Below are 17,047 nucleotides of genomic sequence, written 5' to 3' on the forward strand. Positions count from 1 at the left end.
AATCAGAGGCAATTTACAGTACAATACAAGTGGATGGGGTTTTCAAACTCTTATTCACAAACAGCGGAAAAAATCCACAGTGGAAGCAGAGCATGCTGCGTATTTTTCATATGTGACGCATACAGTCTGTGGCGGAGAAGCAGCGGATTTCCCCCTGTGAATTTCAGCCTTTGCAACGATAGGCTAAAACCTGCGGCAAATCCGCTGCTAAATCCGCAAAAAAATGTGCAGATTTTATGTGCAGATTTTAACACAGATCCATTGTGGATAGTACCAGAAGATCCTACTGTGGTCCAGGTTCTGCCACAATAATGGGGCACATAGTTACTTAGGCTGCACATGTAAAAACACATGTAAAAACACATGTCCGACAAGTTCAACTTTTACAAGAGGTACAGCAGAAAATAACCCAATTTAGAGCTGACTGGAGCCAATCACTTGTCACTAGGATCTGTTTCTTATGGGCTGATTCACAAATAACCTATTATACCTTATTGATTATATGCTCTGTGTGTGCAATGATGACAGCAAGGATTATGATGCAATTAAACGTGAACATGTGCATATTCTGTATCGATGGAGGATGGGCCCTCAGAATTCTTTCCTCTGGTGGACCCAAGAAACCCCATTCAGACACTGTTTATACTCATGAGGACCTGCTCTATGTATAGGGTATAGTCTAATCATTAACAAATTCGTATAACATAATGTCTTCATTGTATAAGTGACAAGTCCACTTTAAGGGCAAAATTTAGACAGGATTTTAATAGCAATATTTTCAGCAGATCTCATTATCATAGATTTCTTTTTAAATCAAAATGATGTCAACTTAAGTGTCCTTTTTACAATACACTTTCACAGTCATATTCCCGTCACAGTGTCATTGTTGCAGACTTCAACATTTACATATGCTAGCCTCATAAAAAGGAAACATGAATTATTGGGCTATGTCATTTACTTTTCAGAATAAAGGAAAAATACACATTCATTTAACAATATACTAAATGTCGCATAATAATATATCTTCATGGCAGAATTTGTCATTTATCATTAGACAGTGTAAAAAAAGAATTTGAATGGTGGGCTTGATCTCTGTAGAATAAAATTAAATCATCTTCAGATCATTCTTCATTTCATTTGTCTTCATTTAAAATGCCTAATGAACTTTAAAAGTGAAAAGTAACTTTTCAGAATGCAGCTAGGCCTTGTAGTGCTGGGGAAGAATAGTGTGTCAGTACTTAGTGTGGTACACTTAGAGGATGCTGGGCAGACCACCTGATCTAATAGTATAGGCGTTGTTATGGCCGGCATTACTCACCCGCCGACGGCCGCGACCGCAGACCCACGAGCTCATGCCGGCGGCTCCCTCCTCTGAAATGCCGGCACACTGTACTATCCTCAGCTGCTGCTAGTGTGTGTGCGCACTCGCTGGCAGCCTTAAAGGGCCAGCGCACGCACCTACAAAAAGCTCCCTATCCAATGCCTACTCTCCCTGCTGTATAAAAAGGACTCGGTCCTCTTCCTCCTTGCCTGAGCGTTGTTGTTGTCTACCCATGTTGGTATAGCAAATGGTCCCTTAATTGTATCCTGTTCCCAGTGTTCCCGTATCCTTCTTCCCGTATCTTGTATCCAGTAAATGCGTTTTTTCCTGAGCTGAAGTTATGTTGGAGTTGTGTTGTGTTATCAGCCATGTGCAGTGTTGTTTGCCACGTCCAGTGTTGTCTGCCACGTCCAGTATCATCTGCCATGTCCAGTGTCATCTGCCAAGTCCAGTGTCATCTGCCACGCCAAGCATCATCTGCCACGCCAATAATCATCTGTGCCACAAATCATCTGTGCCTAAGCGTCTGCAACACCTCGTGTCTGTCTGGACTCTTACAGGTACTCTGGTGCTAAGACTTTTGCATAGACTGTTGTTTGTCCAGCTGCGACTCCGCTACGGCGGAGTGGCCTAGTGGGTCCACATACCCCGGGATCTTAACACTAGTCTTTAACAGTTTTGAAACTGTATCCCCCATTTCTTTGTAGAATTACTTTATTAGATGTATTGGTAGATTTCTCTACATAAGCTAATTTAGTTTTCAGCTAAAATCAGGACTTTGACTAGGACAACTTCTTTGTGCTAAGGGCCTGTTCACATGACCGTTCGCTTTCCGTTCCAGGTTTCCGTCGGAGATTTCCATCTGGTGAACCCCGCAACGGAAAGTGAAACTGAAACCACAGCTTCAATGGTGACGGAAACATCGCTAATGGTTTACGTTGGTCACCATTCCGGCAGGTTTCCGGTTTTCTGACGGAATCAATAGCGTAGTCGACTCCGCTATTGATTCAGTCGGAAAACCGGAAAGCGAACGATGATGTGAACAGGCCCTAAGCCATTTCTATGGTAATTGCTTATAGTATTTTGGAATATTGTCCTACAGTACAACTTCAGCTGCAGTTTGTTGATATGGTGTTCCTTTTTGTTTTTTGTTTTTTTGTTTACAAATTTGACACAAGCATTGATATACTCTATTAGCATTGGTATCCATCCATTTAGAATACCTTTAGATTACCATCAATCCAGTGTGAGCCTAATTTCTTTGTTATTGTTAATTCATAAACTCTTATTTTAGCTGAGGCCATAGAGAGCTGCAGTTCTCTCGATTTTCTTCTGGGATCGTTTCTGAAAGACACTCATGAATGACACATGTGCTACATCCATTTGGAAAGTTGACCTCTCAGAAGAAAATTCACCACTGGTCCAATTCTTCCCTAAGTCTCCAAGATGCTGTAAACCTGTCCTACTATTTAATCTACTGTTCATTTTTTCTCTACTGGAATATCTTTTGATTTTCTATTCTTGTAGAAAGTTTGTGCTAACTACTTAAAGAGGATATTTCCCCAAAATATGAAAATGCATATTATTTATTGAATTAAGAAGTTAAATCAGTACCCAAAGTTTGAAACTTACATATCTTTTACTTACAGAGATAGTGCCATTTTTCTGTTCTTTTGTGGTGGCAATTTTTTCAACAGTAAGTGCAGCCATATTAGTTGTCACTTTTTAATTAGCCTCTTAAGAACTGATGAGAAAACTGTCACCTTGTTAGGCTTCGCTCACATCTGCATTGGGGTTCCATTCATGGGTTCCATCAGACCTTTCCGTCAGGGGAACCCACGAATGGAAGCCAAACGGAACCATAGCTTTCCGTTAGCATTACCATTGACTTCTATTGTAATGCTTCCATTGCTAATGGTTTCCATTTGTCTCCGTTCTGTAAGGTTTCCGTTTTTTGGGCGGAATCAATAGCACAGTCGACTACACTTTTGATTCAGACAAAAAAACGGAAATTGAGATGAACGGAAACCATTAGCAACGGAACCGTTACCATTGAAATCAGTGATAATTCTAATGGAAAGCTATGGTTTCTGTTTGGTTTCCATTCGTGGGTCTGACGGAACCCACGAACGTGCAGATGTGAACAAAGCCTTACTGACAGAACATGCTAACCTACAGCTCTATTCATATTGATCATATCATATAATTAAGCATACTTTGCGTTGTGGTGGTACAGACTGAACAAGTATAATTCCATGTTCACTATTTGGGGTGGTGAGGGGATATCCCTAAAAAACATCAGTGAGTTTATGAGTTGTAATAGCTTGTATCTAGGACCCCGTCTCTATGAAGCAGCCAAAACTCATTGGTGTGTGAGAGTCATTTCCTGTAGAATTCAAGGAAAACGTGATACTCTAGCCTTTTTTGTATGAAGTCCACAACATCATATGTATTTACTAAAAAATGCATTTCAAATAGTCATGAATGTATTAGAGGATCATATTGTCGAAGCTTGGAAGATGCACTTGCCAAATGCTCTGTGATTAATTATCATTGGTATGTATGAATACAGTGAAAAAAGATCTGCTTCCATAAATCTGTATTTAGTATAGGAGGCTGTTTCAATCAAAATGTATTTTGGGTGTTGGAACAGTTTATGAAAAAAAAAATAATGATATGAAAATATGATAATAAAAAACCACTCTGCCTGTCACTGCAAAGTCATTTTGTTAATGTATTCCACAACAAGCGTCATGTGTTTATACAACCAAAAATATCTATAAAAAGTGTCACTTACGAAATTATTCCAGCAGAAAAAACACGAAAATTTATACATACGCAAATAAGAAACTAAGTCTAGAAAAAGCTGTAACCAATGTAGAAAATGTTCCCCTAAAACATTACCATATGTCCAGTAAAAGGACAGTGACAAGTGCAAATACAAAAAGGCACAATATCATTGTCAACCGAAGATTACATATTACATTTAAAGGGTATATTCACAATAGGCTACGTTCACATCAGCACTGGAAGCCAACGCAGATTCTGTCATATTTGATGGGGAAATAGTGCTTTATCAATATGTTAATGTGGTTCATTGGGCGCCACTGGTATTTATTATGCGACTTACCCTGGTCCTGTGTAACGTCCCATATATAATAATCAAAATCTGGTAAAGAGTAACAGTTAGCAAGTTGAAGAAAATACATATCCATCTCGTTCAACCTATATCTTGCATCCTGATCCAGAGGAAAGCAAAAAACCCAAATAGACAGAGGCCTCCTCATCTTATGGGAAAATACACAAGTACCTATAACTTGTAATAGTAGATCCTTCAAAAAAGACTTCCAGACCCCCTTGCTTACAATGAATTAACCATTTACAACATCCTCTGGTAGAAAGTTCCATAGTCTCGCAGCTCGCCCACTAAAAAAAAACCTCTTCTGAATTGTGTTGAGGAATATGTTGGCGCTATATAAATATAAAAAAGATTATTATTATTCTATGTTGTAGTAGAAACCTTCTTTTCTTTACATGTAGTAGATTCCCCCTTGCAGAATTGGACTGACCCATCAGAGTTTTATGGGATTCTCTGGTGGGCCCAGGCTCTCACACAATAATGGATCCCAAAGGTCCCACAGAAGACAACCCCATTTGGAATTGACAGTAAAGCCAATCACTTACTACTAGGGTCTATTTCTTATGGGTTAATTCACAAATACCCTCTTAGACCTTATTGACGATATGTCCTGTGTGTGCAGGTGGATATATTCTGTATCGATGAAAGGTGGGCCCTCAGAAATATTTCCTCTGGTGGGCTCAAGGAACCCCTGTCTGGCACTGCGCCCTTATTATATTTACAGTCCTGGATATAAATAGATCATAAGACAAATATCTGTACTGATCCTTGATATATTTATACATTGTTATGAAGTCACCCTTTAAGCCATCTTTTTTCCTAAACAAAATAACTTTGATAAGTCCACTTATTTAATTTGTCACTTTTGTTGCCCGCCTCTAAACCAGCTCTGCTATATCCTTGTTGTACAGTGGTACCCAAAACTGTGCACAATAATCCTGTGGCAGGAATCTGTCACATGTGAGGAAGAGGTTAATTTTTCCACCTTCCTCACTGCCTGGGTAGTCCTGATGCAGTAATGAAGACACCCAGTCAAATACAATGGTATCAGTTAAGGGTAACAAGATTGTCTCTGGATATCCCCCAGGTTTGGGAAATGTCACAAGGACTGGTGCCGGAAAGATGAGTGGGGAATCTGCATTTCTTTTAATTGATGGAATTGTACATTACTATTATTATGTTGCTTCATTATTTATTTGTTTATGCAATAAGAAGCACCTTTTTGGAAAGTAACTGGTCTCCTCAAAGTTCAGACTTAAAGAGACTCTGTCACCACATTATAAGTGCCCTATCTCCTACATAAGGAGATGGGCGCTGTAATGTAGGTGACAGCAGTGCTTTTTATTTAGAAAACGATCTATTTTTACCACGTTATTAGCGATTTTAGCTTTATCTAAAAACTTTCTTAATGGACAACTGGTCGTGTTTTTATTATTGACCAAGTGGGCGTTGTACAGAGGAGTGTATGATGCTGACCAATCAGTGAACAATCAGCGTCATACACTTCTCTCCATTGATTTCCTCAGCGCATAGGGATCCTGCTAGATCAGTATGTGCTGTCACATACACACACATTAATGTTACTGGAGTGTTTAGACAGAGAATAGACATTCTTTCCAGCCAGGACGTGATGTCTATTCACAATCAAGAACAATTCGTTAACGTCTCTGTGGTACTAACAGCAGAGCAAGCGTAATCTCGCTGTAACCTGTCATTTACAGCGAGATCTCGCGCGATTATGAATGCTCTGCGGTCAATAGTAAAAACACGCCCAGTTGTCCGTTAAGAAAGTCATTAGCATAAAGCTAAAATCGCTAATTATGTGGTGAAAATAGATTGTTTTTCTAAATAAAAAGCACTGCTGTCACCTATTCTATAGCGCCCATCTCCTTATGTAGGACATAGGGCACTTATAATGTGGTGACAGAGCCTCTTTAACGCAGCCCACTACAATTCCATGTGTTTTTATGGGAGACAAACCTTCCGATAGACACATCACTAGGAGCTAAATTGAGCTACTATACTTACTGTACTGTACTTACTGTAAAGTACCTGGTATAAAGACTATGCTTCCCAGAATGTAAATCATGAGAATAAGCTTCATGTAAAAATTTAGCCAGCAAATAATGAAGGGAGATTTCAGCTCTTAAGCCTCCAGAATTGTGAATGGTGAGAATACCTCCGTACATTCGGAGTCTCATGAAGCATGCCACAATTTATTTTCTGTCAGATTAGTACAGAATGAGACAGAAAAAAAACTCTATATACCTCCATATGAGATCTGAGACTACAGAGTAATAGTAGAAGGCTTATACACCTCTATGCGGCAGCAGTCAGGGGTGTAGCTGTAGGGGGCAGAGGTTGTAATTTCACCCGGGCCCTGAGTCTGAGAGGGCCCAAAAGACCCTCAGCCGCTAGTATTATAAATGATATATGGTAGGTATTGATGTTATAGATGTTGTATTGGGGCCCAGGAGCTTCAAGTTACGCCCCCTAGTAGCAGCCCTATTACAACTCTGTACAAAACAGAGATACAGCTAAGCACCATACACCCTCCACCTGTCCCCCTGGTGGACATTAAAAAAAAATTACTCACTGCTTTCTCTTGTCCACAGGGGACCCACCCCAGAACCCTTCATGCCCCGGCAAAGGTCTGTGCCATGGCACATACAAGGTCCTGACACCGGGCAGCGTCAGGACCTTATATGTGACGCAGCACATGTCCTCATTGTGTGATGCTTCCCATACAAGGTTCTGACGCTGCCAAGCATCAGTACCTTGTATGCGCCGTGGCACAGATCATTGCCAGGGCCTGATGTGGCAGTCTTAGAGGATGCGGGGCGGGCCCCCTGCTGGCCCCATTTCCCATTCCCCTCTGAACCTGGTTGTTATGCCACTGCGGCGTAGTAGTTGCACTTTCTGTGGTGGTCTCATTCATTTAATTGGGTTGGCAGAAATCCAGACCCATGTTGCATAAACAACCCCGTTCTGATATATGGAAGGAATTTTTCAGAAAGGCAGAAATGTATGCATCAAATCTGCCGCATGTGAACTCTTAAAGCATTGTACTACCACATAACCGTTGTGTCTCTGGTAGAAAAACTACTTTTCCAAATACGAGAAATGTTTACAACCCAAAACTAGAATAATTTTTATAAAAATAAATGACACGTTAACTTCGATCATTTTTACTTGCAAAAAATTAAAGACACAAAACATGAACACTTGAATTGATCTGGCCATCATGTTGTAAAATACAACTATATGTGGCCACTTGTGGCGCTCTCATTCATCCACAATGGCTATTAAATGAGTTTTTTTATTATATTTCTAGACTGTATCAGTTTCATATTTCACTTTGATTTAGTAACCATGCTAATGGGGCCAGACACAGGACCCGAGGTATCTATAGCTGCCAAGGAAAATAGACCACATTGATCAGTAACTGCTTAGAAATCAGATGTGGGCTGCCCATTCACAAACATACCGCCTCTGTGGCTGACCACAGATGTCACCTTCCCCGGAGCTGCAACGGCTGAAGAGGCCCTAGAAAAATAAAGAAAGACAGGCTACATCTGTAGATCGCCTAATAGTGCATCCGTTTTCAGACGTGGATTTCTACATTATAATCTTGACATATGTTTCTAGAGTTTAGAAGATTAAGAAACGTTTCAGCAGCAGAAATCAAAGAAGCTATTACCTGACCTTAAAAATGGCATAACACAGTCTCTAAACAAACCAAAGGCCCATTCTGACGGCTGTATCGGACTGGATTGATGAGGTGCTATTGATGTTTGGATTAAACCATGCCTCTCTGATCAAGTGCTCAAACACGGCATAAAAGAAGAATATATGCTTTAATCCTGCCACCTAATTTTGTGCAGCAAGTGAAAATAAGGGCAGCAAAACAAATCTCATAAGTGTCTTTGGTTTTACTTATTGACATAGCCATTTAATTAATTTACCAAGAACACTACCAGCATTTTAAAAAAAGACAAGGAAATCTATAACAGACAAAGTGTTCAACACTGCGAAATTGCAGATTTTTTTTTTTACTCATTCGAGAAACGCTCAATAAGTTATGATTCTAAATAGTGGGACAGAAAAAGCAATAAAACATTATACAAAAATGAGATATTGATTTCTCTGACGGTCGGAAAATCAAAGTAAACAAAAGACAAAAATTGTGTAAACAGAATTGAGGATTGTATGATGATTGAACCGAATTTCACAATGAGAAGGTGGCATTGATGACTACATCATATCTTTATTAACTGAATTACTCTGAATGACGGAGAGAGACAGGCCATGGAGGAAGGTGGCCTGGCAAGTACAAGCGGCCATCATGATTTTTTTTAAGAGGTTGTCTTATCACAGATATTTGTGGCATATTGCTAAAGATATGCCACCAATATTCGGCCACTGTGACACCGCCATTTGGTAAAAAGAACGGAAGATTACCCCCAACCAACTGGCCCTTTCACTTTGTGTCCTTTCAGCTCTGCTTGGCCAAAAGGACGGCCATTATACTCAGACGATTGGACATTGGTGACATATCCTAGAAATATGCTACAAATGTTTAAAACAATACAACCCATTTAACAGTGAAGATGTAGTCTTCACTAAATCCCACTCATCTCCAAGGCTGTTACAGAGAGGTAGGTAGGTTAGTTAGTTAGTTAGTTAGTTAGTTAGTTAGTTAGTTAGTTAGTTAGTTAGTTAGTCAGTCAGTCAGTCAGTCAGTCAGTCAGTCAGTTAGTTAGTTAGTTAGTTAGTTAGTTAGTTAGTTAGTTAGTTAAACTCGTTGTCACGGAGCGGGTTAGTGGACCCACTAGGACATACCGCCGCAGCGGGGAGGCAGCTGGCCAAACAACAGGACACCCCAGAAATACATTGTCCCGCACAAGGGTACCTGAATAGTCCAGATGGTGGCCGCAGCTCTGGCACAGATGAGATGGGTGCAGCAGATGGCGCCAAATGTGGCGGATGACACAGGAGCCGCAAGTTGTGCCAGACGTGGCGGACTCCTCCGGGCGTGGCAGAAGACACAGGACGTGGCGGATTCCTCCGGACGTGGCAGATGACACAGGACGTGGAGGATTCCTCCGGACGTGGCAGATGACACAGGACGTGGCGGATTCCTCCGGACGTGGCAGATGACACAGGACGTGGCACGACTCGATACTAAGGCACAGCACGGGAAACAGGAACGGGTAACAAGGCACGGGTAACAATTGGAACGGGAAACACTAAGGGACCATTTGCAAGACAGACTGGGAAAACTAACAACGCTCAGGCAAGGATTAGAAGGCCAGGGGCCTTCTTATAGACCAGGAAATCGTGGCAGTTGATGATGATGACGATTTCCTATTTGCACGCACTGGCGGGACACAGCCAAATGGAGCGGAAGTGAGCGCTGGCGTCTCCTAGGAGGGAGACGGGGACCAGCGCTCACGGATCCATGGCTGCGGGCGTCGGGAGGTGAGTGAACCCGACGGCCCGCGGCCATGGACGCTACACTCGTGCTACATGGGAGTGAAAGTAGGAGTTTTAGACAATTTGTGTTACTCATTGCCACTGCGAAATTAGGTTGTATTGAACTTGCACTTGATTGCAGTCATGACTTACAGCAGTCCCATAATATGCGGTCCCCAATATAAGTGTTTGGGGATCAAAGAAGTCACAAAACAGTTGCATGATTTCTCTCATTTACTTCTATTAAAATGCATCTCCCAATAATAACACACAATGAACTTATTTAAAGACTAAAATTAAGAATGTATTCATTTTACTGGTTTAGAAATTAGAACAGAATTGTAAATGGAAAAAGACTATGCTTATGTATTTTACATCACTTGGGCCATGGATGCGGAGACAACAGAATTTTATAAAAAAAACTAACTTATTGGACAAGAAAATAAACATTACCTGAAACTTTATCCACTAGTGAAGATCAGTGACACCACATACGTTCTAGTGTGAATAACTCGCATGTACCACCTCAGAAAATACCTTTTGGTAATCAGATGCGACTAGAAGTTGACAGTACAATGAACTTCTGTACAACAGGGTAAGCAGCAGAGAAAGTTCAAAGCCTGTGAAGTAATGATACGAGAATAGACAATAGGGTGACCAGGCAGACACATCAACCGCATGACAAGCAAAACAAACCATGGACAATACAACCTGAAATATGGTGGAGTAATTTGATACACATGCCTGACTACACATAAAAAGACTGGGGACTAAGACTGTGATGATGGTGAAGACAGAGATATCAACGAGGAGAACCACGGGGAAAAAAAACACAAATTGGTTTGAGATATAGAAAACATGGAAGCTTTTGTTTACAGGAAGAGCAGCATTCTCAAAAAACGCTGAAATTATCCAGCTATTGCTGTGATCAAAGCAAGAACAGAGAAAAGTATATATTATGTTCCATATAACATGCACAGCAACAATTTAAACACTACTACCACCAATATTGCCACTTCTGTGTCATTTCCACTACATTCTCCAAACACATACCCCACAACAATTTAGAATGGAACCACCAACAATTTGTTTCAAAATGTATTTTATCTAAATAGGCAAAGAAGGGGAATGCAAAATGTCTACTGACTATAATATATATAAAAAAAAGTTATCTCATTCAAGAGCTGATGTCAGCAGAAGGCAAACCTAGGAAGATACCATGGCCCACTGTGCTTGGGAAGGCCAAGCCAGCCTTGGTAAACATGCTATATGCTTATAAAGCTGAGAGTGGGGTAACGCAGGGGGCCCAAAGTGACTCTGACACCCAAAGGTCCACAAATACCTGCAGCCTGCCCTAGTTCCTTTTTTTTCCACTAAGCCACCACTATGCCGGTTGTGACTTAAGCTGGCCATACACTACCATCATTTTCTGAAGGACTTCTCGTTCATGGTTGTTCTGTGAAGGTTGCCGTCCTAGATGACAATGTTATAGTTCAATGCAACAAATTGCCTGTTAATCTCTGCCTTGATATGTGACCTGGGGGGGGTACACACTATAACTTGGCAAGAACGTCAGGACCTTCCTCTATGTGCCAGCAACGACGGTAACAATGCTTTGGCGAACCAGGTATGTTTGTGCATTACATTACCAGCCAAATGTGTTCTTAGACGCAGCTCACTGTCATGAAGGGTGCGTGGACCCACTGGGCTGTACCGCCTTAACAGTATGGCAGCTGGCCAACAGGACACAGGTCAAAGTCTATAGTTCATATAGGTGTACCTGTGGTAGCTTCAGACAGTAGCAAGACAGGCTTGGATGGGACTAGGCAGCAGGCAGGCACCAGGCATGGTGAGGCAGGACAGGCGATGTACTCAGCGCAACACGACTCCAACTGAATAAGGCACTTGTACCAGGATAACACGGGATACAGGTTACAGGTAGCAGGAACGGGGAACACTGGGAACTGGAGACACTTAGGGGACCATTTGCAGAGACAAACTTAGGTAATGACAACAACGCTCAGGCAATGCAGGGAGGGGCAGAGCTCTTCTTATAGACAAAGGTGTTCTGGAAGCAATCAGCTCAATCTCACACATGTGTGCGCTCTGGCTCCTTCAGGCTGGACTGAGCACCCTAGTGGTCACTGCGGAACAGAACGGCCGCATGTGCAGACATCTCTGGAGAGAAGGGTGTCGACGGGATGGGAGGAGTTCGTGGTCAGTGACCACGGACGTTACACTCACAAAGACAACCCAAAGAAGAATCTTAGGTAATGAGCTGTTATCGGCAGGGGATAGAAAAGCCAAACACAGTGATCTGCTGATCACCGACGTAACTTCTTTTACACAAAACTTGGGCCTATAAAATTAAGTACCACATAACAGAAAGGACCACATACAGATAGAAATACAACTAAGCATACTTACATGAACTTATCCACATTCCAAATACCAATGGAAGCAACAGAAGCATGATGAAGAAAGAAAGAATGAGACCAACATGGATGCAACACTTAGTCTAGAACCCTTTTTCTTAAATACGGTAGTCAACACAATAGAATAGGACACACAATCTGCACTAGGTACAACGCCTAAATATTATTTCACAGATATCACATTGCATACCAACACCAATTTTGGATATAAAAAAACAACACCAGTCGGGTTACCCCATTAGAAAATTCCGCTAAAAAAATAATATGTGAGACATATTCAACTTTCGGAACTTGAAATAGTATATTGCCCATTTTGTAAACATTAAAAAAAAAGGAAAAAATCCTATAATCCGCAATACTATACCTAGAAAAAGGACCAATAGACACTGTAATACCAAAGGTTATTTCAATATAGACAATATTTTATTGTGTAATAAAACCATTAAACATGTAATTTTTCTAATGCTTCAATTTTATTTTTACAGTCTTATATTGTTTGTGATTTTTATTTATTTTTTTACTCATTTGGAGGATTAGGTTTCTTTATTAATCATTTCAAAGTGCGTTTGTGAGCAAAACTTTAAATTATTTTAAAACATTTTATTTAACCAAACTATAAAATAGGAAATAAAAGAATTTTCAATAAAAGCATACCCTTGGAGAATCGTAAAAATCTGCTGTTGTGTAAAAATTCTATAAAATGTATGAGAAATGAAATGCTACTCATTGCAGATCTAAGATGAACTACTTTAATAAACTATTTGTATTTGTAATAATGCTTTTATACACTGAAGTTCGCCCAATTATGTCATATATTTGTCTATCATTTAATAAACTGAAATCCTAGATGATTCCAGAAATGATGCACTTCTGTACAGCAACACCAACTGAAGCATTTGCAATAAGTATGTGCAGAAATGATTTATGCCGGGTGCAGAAAGTAGAGACTGTGGTGCGGAGCACAAATTAATCTAATAAGAACATACGGTTAATATCACAAAAAAATATTTATTTATTTATGTTGCTTACATAGCGTCAACATATTCCGCAGCGCTGTACAAATTACTCACTGTCCCCAGAGGGGCTCACAATCTAGAATCTGTATATGTATATTTATAGAGTATAAATTATAATATATATAATTCATGGCATAAATATATGGCCCCATGCACACGAGCGTGCTTTTGCGGCTGCAATTCCCTCGAAAATTGTGGCCCCATTCATTCCTATGGGGCCATGCACACGACCGTGGTTTCCACGGTCCGTGCATGGCCCCGGAGTCCGGACTCATTGAAAATAATGGCCGCGGCCATGTGCAACCCACGATTTGCGGGTGGTTCGCGGATGACACTCCGTGGTCGGCCAACCCAAAAATCACGGACGTGCACATGGCTATGGTCGTGTGCATGGGCCCTATGTGTGTGTTCGTGTCATGGTTATATGTCAAAACTGGCGCATAGGAAAAATGGAGTAGTTGTCAAGACAACCAATCATTTTTCTGCCATCCTTTTCCAAAGCGCCTCTGAAAAATAGAGGTGGAATCTGATTGGTTGCCACAACTATAAACATTTTCCTTTGCACCGGTTATGATCTCTTCCCCAATGTCCTGATAAAGTGTGGCATCACTACTGCAATGCAACTGCGGTTTTCACGCATCTCCCATTTGCTGATAGAGGACATTATTTACGTGATGTGATCGCACGGCACAGCTTCTGCCTGACAGCCAGGCTCCCGCTGCAACAGCCAGAATTGGAGACACTTACGATTGCGTCTGTTTAACCACTTAAATGCCGCGGTCAATAGCGACCCCGGCATTTAAGTGGTTTGACAGAGGGAGTAAGGCCCTATCAGTCAGCCATCGCCAGTTGCCAATGGGTTGCTATGGCAGCCGAGGGTCTAACAAAGGGCCCTAGGCTGCCATGGCTGTATGCCTATTAGGCTGTGCCAGAGGCATGGCCTAATAAACTGCCTGTCTGTTTTGCAGTGACAGGCAGTAATGCTTTTGTATATGGAGTACATTGTATCTGCGATCAGAAGATTAAATACGTATAAAAAGAAAGTTTTTTTTTAAATATTAAAAAAACATTTTTTTTCCATAAAAAGTGGTTTTATTTTGTACAAGTGTAAATAAAATAAAAAATACACATACATGGTATCAGCGTGATTGTAACCAACCAAATAGTAAAGTTAACATGTTATTTAAACTGCATGGTGAACGCTGTACAAAAAAACGCAAAAAAAAAAATGGCAAAATTTTTTTTTTTTGCCATTACTCCCCCCAAAAAATATAATACAAATTAATCAATAAGTCCCATATACTCCAAAGTAAAATATTATATGTACCCAAAAATACTACTAGTCAGAGAAAACAAGCCCTCATGCCGTCAGTTTTATTCCGTCAGGTTAGCTGTACTGAAGACTTCGGTAAAAGCTGGTTCATGAACAAGGATGTGATAGTTATTAGCAGGACCAGCTTTTACCGGATACAGAATACATAGAAGCTGTATATTAAAAGTAAAGCTTTTTTTTATTTAAAGTAAATTTCTTCTCTGCCTTATTTCCCTTGTCACAGGGCACCCGTCAGGGTTGCCCCTTATCTCCACTGTTATTTAATCTTCTAGATCTGATCCATTAATAAGAGGCTTTCTGGTTCAAAAAAAGGAGAAGATTTCTTTGTATGCCGATGACATGTTACTGTTCCTGCGAGATCTCGGGGATGTGAGGCATGTCATGAACAATTTGGGAATTTTTCAAGTGTTAAAATTAATTGGTCTAAGTAAAAAATGTTGACCCCTGCTATATTCGAAGGGGGGATTCTGAAATTGAGGGGTAGACTGATTGAAATATTTGGGTATTAAATTATCCAGATGGTTGACAGAATATGTCCTGCTAAATATTATTCCTTTATTTGGAAGACTTAAACAAAAGATTAAAATCTGGAATAGACTGCTACCCCAGTACTCTTCGCATATAGCACTGGTTAAAATGATAGTTCTGCCGATGGTATTGCATGTCTTTGGCAATGCCCCACTTTGGATATCCAAAAATATATTTAAAACCCTTGAATCTATTACAAATGATCTTATTAAGAGGGGCAAACGAACCCGAGTATGCTAGATTATGTATTTTAACTCATGTATTTTTTCTGCCTGACTTTTTTTCATATTTCCTGGCGTGCCAATTAAGCTGATGTCTTGGAATAATCTGGCATTTAATAGGTTGATATTACAGGAGAGTCAAGGGGTATGGAAAAATGTTTTTGTACTCCTAAAGTCGGGAGTGTAAAATATTCTCCAAATCCATAATTAAAACTTCACTTTAAGGTCTGGAAAGAGACAAGGGATAGAATGGCCTTCCAGGCCTTTTTGTAAATGACCCCACTATGGAATAACATCTTTCTCCCTGAGTTTTATGGGCTTCAGGAAGTTCAGTTTTGAGTGACACATGTTCTGAGTTTTGGGTAATTGATCTGCAATCCTTTTTTTGTTTATCTCTACCTGTATTGGGATGGGAGGGTTGGGGGGAGGGGTATATGGCAGTTCTGATATGTTTTTTTTGTGTGTGATATAAGAAAAAAAAAACAATAAACAAAACACCCATGTAGCGTGTATAATAATGAAGGGTGTAGGCTGCATGTGTTGTATTTAAAAAAAAGTAAATTTAAAAGTCGTTTGAAATCACTAAAAACATTGATTTGTTAAAAAAAAAAACATTTTTGTTCAAAGGTGTACATAGCCTTTAAGGGCAAAATAGCCCTGTCAATATGGGGTTAAAGGAGTTATCTGGGGACCATAAAAAAACAAAAAACACAAATTTGTCAGCATTATCAACATTACACAAAATGCTAAATGCACTCATATTTTTACGTTACTCACCGCACTACGGTGTAACGCTATTGCCGTTCTGAAACTTCCGTGTTTTGAGTGGGTCTTGCAGTTTTAGTTTAGCTTTGCTTCTGTATGCACGCCCACCCTCCGGCCTTCACATGCCCATGTCATCGTTTCCGGGACTGTGTGAGATGTGCTCTGTTACAAAGCGCATGCACAGAGCAATAAGATAGGACTGTGGAAGAGGGGGCTGGCTTATTCCCTCAACATTTGCCCATCGCCTGCCCCCTTGTGCTTATGTACTTTAATGACGCACCCACACAGGGTAGGCGAGAGCTTTCTTGATCACTGGGTACCTTGTCGGCACATCATCAAAGCAGGAAGAAGTACCAAACTTTCAGGACCATATAACTGTATTTTCAAACGGGGAATCAGCACATAACAAGAATTGCTCGTTCATCGGCTGATCATTGCCCTGTTTCTATGAACGTTCGTTTGCCCAATAATTGGCCAGTGTAAAAGGGCCTTTATGTATAACTCCAAGACATCGGGCCTGATATCTAGGGAAATAGTGGTGTTACAGACGGAGCTGGAGACATTAGGTTAAGACGAAAAAGACAGAAGGTGAAAACAGAAGGAGCTCAGTTTCAGAAGATTAAGTTTGAGATATAAAGAGGACATGACAACAGAGACAGCCGACAGACACTCATATCTTTTTGCAAATCATTATTATAATTAGAATTATTACTACACATTTAAAATATAATACTAATCATAATATAAAACAAAGGGTCCATATAACATTAGCATCTGCAGTAAAGCAATCTTAGCGGCTGCTGTTGGAAATTTC

Source organism: Rhinoderma darwinii, chromosome 4, assembly GCF_050947455.1.
Source record: "Rhinoderma darwinii isolate aRhiDar2 chromosome 4, aRhiDar2.hap1, whole genome shotgun sequence".
NCBI lineage: Eukaryota > Metazoa > Chordata > Amphibia > Anura > Rhinodermatidae > Rhinoderma > Rhinoderma darwinii.